This window comes from Mauremys reevesii, linkage group 9, assembly GCF_016161935.1.
Source record: "Mauremys reevesii isolate NIE-2019 linkage group 9, ASM1616193v1, whole genome shotgun sequence".
In the NCBI taxonomy this organism is placed as follows: domain Eukaryota; kingdom Metazoa; phylum Chordata; order Testudines; family Geoemydidae; genus Mauremys; species Mauremys reevesii.
In genome coordinates this window covers 62,344,918-62,350,952 of record NC_052631.1, presented here as the reverse complement: position 1 = coordinate 62,350,952, position 6,035 = coordinate 62,344,918, and positions in this window count along the sequence as shown.

Here is a 6,035-nt window from a genome sequence, read left to right as displayed (position 1 = left end):
CCCTGCAGCCAGGCCCATCTCCCTCTAGAAACAGAGAGAGACTGACTGGGCTCCTGGCTCACAGCCTTTTATAGGGGCCAGCTGTGGCCTGATTGGGGTGTGGCCCAGCTGCGGCTACTTCCCCAATCAGCCAGCTTTGAGAGCAGCAGCTCTCAAGCCCTGCCAAGCCGCTTTTAAACCCCTTATAACCAGGAGCAGGGATCCACCCTGCTACAGGCAGGGACTATCGTTTTGTTCTGTGTTTGTACAGCACCTAGTGCAGCGGGGTCCTGATCCATGAATGGTGCTTTGAGGCGCTAATGGAATGCAACTTCTAAAGCAATACTAATTAATAGTAAGTAGGGCCATACCAAATTCACGGTTCATTTTGGTCAATTTCATGACCATATGATTTTAAACATTGTAAATTTCATGATTTCAGCTATTTAAATCTGAAATTTCATAGTGTTGTAACTGTAGGGCTCCTGACCCACAAAGGAGTTGTGGGGGGGGTCACAAGATTATTGTAGTGGGGAGGGTTGCGGTACTGCTACCCTTACTTCTTCACTGCTGCTGGCAGCAGCATTGCCTTCAGAGCTGGGCAGCTGGAGAGCGGTGGCCGCTGGCTGGGAGCCCAGCTCTGAAGGCACAGCTGCCACCAGCAGCACTGCATCGTATGGTATTGCCACCCGTACTTCTGCAGTATTGCCACCCCTACTTCTGCGCAGCTGCTGGCAGGACACCACCTTCAGAGATGGGCACCCTGCCAACAGGCACCGGTCTCCAGCCACCCAGCTCTGAAGGCAGCGCAGAAGTAAGGGTGGCAGTATCATGACCCCACCCCAAAATAACTTTGTGACTCCCCTGCAATTCCCTTTTGAGAAATGTTGGTCTCCCCTGTGAAATCTGTATAGTATAGGGTAAAAGCACACAAAGATCAGATTTCACAGTAGGAGATCGGATTTCATGGTCCGTGATACAGTTTTCATGGCCATGAATTTAGTAGGGCCCTAATAATAAGGGCCAGTGTGTAGGAGAATCAAGTATGAATCAACCACTAGATGGCAGCATTGCTTAATGTGGTCTCTGAAAATGACAGTAGCTGCTCAGCTAGCTGGAGACCAGAATCAGTCCATCAAAGGAAATTATATAGGGCCAGATCCTCTGCTGGTGTAATTTGGTGTAGCTCCAAAGCAGGATCTGGCCCATTAACTGGTCTGCAGGGCTCAGGATATGGGCTGGATGGGCCTGGGATATAGAGCTTTTCAGAGTGGTCACTTGTTCACTTCATTCCATTATTGAATGCTGCTTGGTCGTATATGTCAAAAGCTTTAGTGGATCTCCGATCTGTTCCCTGCAGATGAGAGAGACTGCACAGAAAGCGTCCCTGAGAACACAAACTCTTGCTTCCTGCTGCTCAAATCCCCGCAAGGCAAGAGAATCCCTGCCCGGAGGAGATTACAGTGGCACATGGCAGTACAGAGATTGCATGCCAGACAGCCCGGTTTCAAGGGCTAAGTAAGTGGCTGAGTCGGTTGATATGTAGAGGCATAAAGGAGAAGGGGGAGGGGAAGGGTAGGTGAAGCATGGAAAGGAGGGTGTTTGCTCCAAGCAGAGCAGGCTCTATTTAAAATAAAAAGGTGTGGCGTTGGTAGCAGAGAAAGGAAGACCTGAGGACTGGGAAGAGCATAGAGAATGAGAGCAGGTGTTGGGGGAGGAGGATATAAACAAGGCCTTGAAGGACTGGCCGTGCCTGGACTCTCTTGCTGCCTGGGAGTGAGACACTGGTAGAAAGTGCTCAGATCTCCCCGGTCGGATAAGAGCAGGGGCCTCGAACAAGTGAGTGCTTAGTGACAGCCACTGCCACATGCAAAATCTGAGCCCCCAAGGTGAGATTTCAGGTTCAGAGGGAATCATCAGCCCTGTCAGGCTGACCAGGAACTGCTAAAATTCTCATTTTAGCCCACCAAAAGCAGTTATGCCCAACTTGGCCTGTTCATTAGTCTCTGCTCGAGACAGGCTTAGTGCTGGGATAGCAGCAAGTGCCCTAGAACAGGACTGAGGTGCATGGCAGTTTTGTGGGGGGCAGCACTTCAATGGTCAGGATGGAGGTGCACTGGCAGAGCTGTGTGGGTGGAGCCCAGGGCTGGCAGAGCAGAGGGTGCTGCAGATTACAGCTGTGTGGGAAGCTTGCATGTCCCCTTGCCAACCTCTGCCTGACTCTAGCCAGCACTAATGGTCCTTGTGTATGAGCATTAACTTCAGAGATAAAATGAGCAAAGAAATACCTTTGATTGGACACTGCTTCTGTTGGTGAAAGACACAAGCTTTCGAACTCCACAGCACTCTTCTGCCTGCCTGGGAAAGAGGGAATGTCTACATTACAAAGTTAAGTCCATGTAAGGGAGCTCAGTGCATACACATTACAGTTTTCCTCCTGCCACTGTAACTTGCCCGCTACATCGACCTAGTAAAGCCACCTCAGCGAGAGACATAAGGCTTAGGTGGACATAACTCAGGTGATGCAGTGTCTGTAAAGACACTGTGTTCCTTGCATCGCCTGTTAGCTGTCAGGGTGGCTGACAGCGGGAGCTGTGAAATTGACAAGAATGTCAATTTCACCTCCGGTAGGGTCCCTGTTTTGAAAGGGGTGGGGAGGGCGTTCCAGCTGGGAGCCCCAGCAGTGCGGACAGCTGGAACCTCACTGCCTCGCACTGATAACCCAGGCTGAGGGCTCCCCACAGGGCTCCCAGCGGGAGCCCAGCTGCTAAATACACAAATCTGTCACAGCTAAATACAACATTAAGCATAAAGACTTACCACATGTTGCAAGAGACATTCAAAATGAAGCTAGCAGTTAGCACCTCTGCAGTCAAAGGACAAGGAGAGTTAGTGGGTCACCAGTTGTTGTAATGCGAGATATGTGTCTCTATTGAGTCCGAGATATGTGTCTCTATTGAGTCCCTGCTTGGTGTCTAGGGGAGTTAAGAATTTGATGGTTTTTATTCCACACTGCAAACATTAACGTCACACATATTCAAGAAATCGATCTAACATCATACATGTGCTGGTGTCGTACTGTAAGCCACCACTCACCTTTCATCCGGGTTGCTAAGCGAATGCACATGGATGTGTAATTCTAGCTTTTTATGCAAGCTGATGACAGTAGGCGTTGATGATGTAGCTTCTTATTTTCTGGAGTTTTGCATATGGGAGCAGTTCTTGAGATCGCCAGAAGAGGGCAACTTTGTCACCAACAAGGGCGCAAGTAAAAAGTACTTGGAGGTAGGAAAGACTTGGGAGATAGATGCACTTAAAAATCAGCTCTAAAACCCAAACAAAAAAGTAAAATGCTCAGATTGTTTGTTTTTCTTTCCTGCTGTTATTTATAATGTACGACAGTTGTGGAGAGATACCATTTTAGTGAAATCAGAGTTTCAGCTCAACCAATGTCTGCTATTGATACAGAGTCATAGATTTTCAGTTCAGAAGGAACCATTATGATAAGCTGCTCCAACCTCCTGAATAGCACATGCCATAGAACCTCAGCCAGTAATTTCTGCATCCAGCCCATAACTCCTGTTTGAGTTAGAGAAGACGTCCAATCTTGATTTAAAGACTGAAGTGATGGAAAACTCACTATATCTCTAGGTCAGATGGTCCATAGAGTGATAGATATCACCCATAAAATCACCCTCACTTTTGAAAATTTTTACCTTTTTTCTAGTCTGAATTTGTCTAGCTTCAGCTTCCAGCTATTGGATATTGTTATGCCTTTGTCTGCTAACTTAAAGAGCCATCCAACAAATCTCTTCCCTGTGTAGGTATAATTTTATTATACACACACTTCTCTAGCTAACCCAGCACCCATCTTTATATGTGAGATTTCTTTGTGGTTACAACCCAGGAGGGCAGGTGCCATCCATGTGCATAGGATAAACATCAAGATGAAGTTTTATATGAAAAGAACATTTAAAAAAAACAAACTATACTGATTGTAAACTGTCCTTACAAGCAAAGCTCCTTCTGATGTGTTCAATGAGCCTTGCAAAGACTCCCATTGTAAAACACTTTGAGATAGACTGATAAAAGCACTCTATAAGAGCTGGTTATTATTATTCCACAGTGCAGATTTGCTGGCGTTTATCAACTTTTGTTTAAGCATCTCACTGGCAGACTGAAACACAGTCTATGAACTGCAAACATTCATGAAAACCAATTCAAGAGCTACCTTGCAAGACAAGGGACTGGGTTTCATTTTCAACCATATTTGTGTATATCTGGAATGTGCACCATTGATTTCCTCTTGATTTGCGCCAGTGTAACTAAGAGCACAATTTATCCTAAGGCACCTAGGTTGCGCCCACACGGGGATAGGCTCCATGCAAAATTGGGGCTTGTGCACAAACATAGCCCTGGTGCATGACATTCCCATTTTGCACATTAGTGTGTGCTTTGGCGGTAAAGGATAGGCTTAGACTGGAATTTTCAGAAGGGTTCAGCCCTTATAATTGGGGCCATATTTTCATAAGACCTGAGTATCCAACTTGCACCCCTGGACACTTTGGAGAATCTGTGTCTAAGTGTCACAATGGGATCTGAACATGTCTGAAAATCTGATCCTTAATCAGGTGCCTAAGTGGGAGCCAAGCTGAAAATCTGACCCCACATTTTGAAAATGTGGTGCAAAGGTGCTGACATTGGATGATAGAATGAGGAAATGCCTTGGTAAAGGCATCTATCTCTACCTTGTAGCTAGACACATGGATCCCCCAATCTATGTTCTTGTTGCTCATTCTTAGACCTAGCAGGAGATCAGCTCTGAATATCTTTGCAATTTGCTCTTTATTTACAAGGGCAATGGGCTGGTGTTCTGACATCTTGCTTCATTACAGAGCTTGTCATTGCCATCAGATGGTCAATAAATGTTGCTCACCTGTAAAACTACACGGGACAGCTTAACCTTTCTGTGTATTCTGCTCTGGCTGGGAGTGACTCACATAAGTGGCAATTTGTTATGACTGCAGGGAGTTAGGAAATTGCCTTATTATATAGTTTCACTGTTATTCTTTGAAATGAGTCTCCTAGAGCAGCAGCACAAAACCCGCAACTCCTTGTTTATGGTGTGTCGGGAATCTGAGGTTATGATCTTTGCCCAACTCAGTTAGGCAAGTTAAAGTGTCAGGTAAACCCCTGACTGTCATACAGTGACCGCATGCGAGAGCCCAAGGGTGGAGACTCCAAGAAGGAAATGGAATTGTTTAGAGCTGTGGTTCTCAACCTTAGCCGAAAACACTGCTTCCATCTAGCTGGAATCCATGCTCCCACTTAGCAATGTGGGAAGGGCAGAGTGGGCACCAAGAGATCTGGGTGAAATTTGTTGCCCGAAAATTTGTGTTTTTTGGCAAAAAGTGCAGATGTGAAGACACCAAAACAGTTTTGCAAATGTATGTCGATTTTGCCAAATTGTTTTGGTAGAAAAAAAAAGTTTAAAAAAAATTCAGATAAAAATCAAAATGTTTCAAATTGACATTTTTAAATCAAGTTTTGATTAGCCATGAATTTGTTTCAAAATCTTCTTTAATTTTATTTTTAATAAAAAAAACCTTTACAAATAGTTAGAATCAAAACGCCACATTTCATTGTGGGTCGCATGAATCTTTCATGCAACCCAAATGGAAACTATTTTCAGTTCACTAAAAATTTTAGTTTCAGGTTGACCCAAAATGAGGGGTTCCCTTTTTGTCATGGTTTTCAGACCTGCCAGCAAGCCGAAATGTCCATCATTCACTCTGCTCCAGTCACGTGCTTTAGGCTCCCGGCTTGACTGAGATCTAGCAGTGTGGAAGTGGCGAGTGCCCCACCCCTGGGCTCACTTAAAGCTGGACTGAGTATATCCCCCCAGGGAGCAATCCCACTCTGCTCACCAGCAGAGGGACACAGAGTAACCTAAGAGATTTTTCCCCATCTTTAGTTCTAAGGGATTAATATTTTCCTGGTGTGGCCCTGGGGGTTTGTGCAGCCAGAAGAATGGGCAGACCCAAAGCCCTGATTCC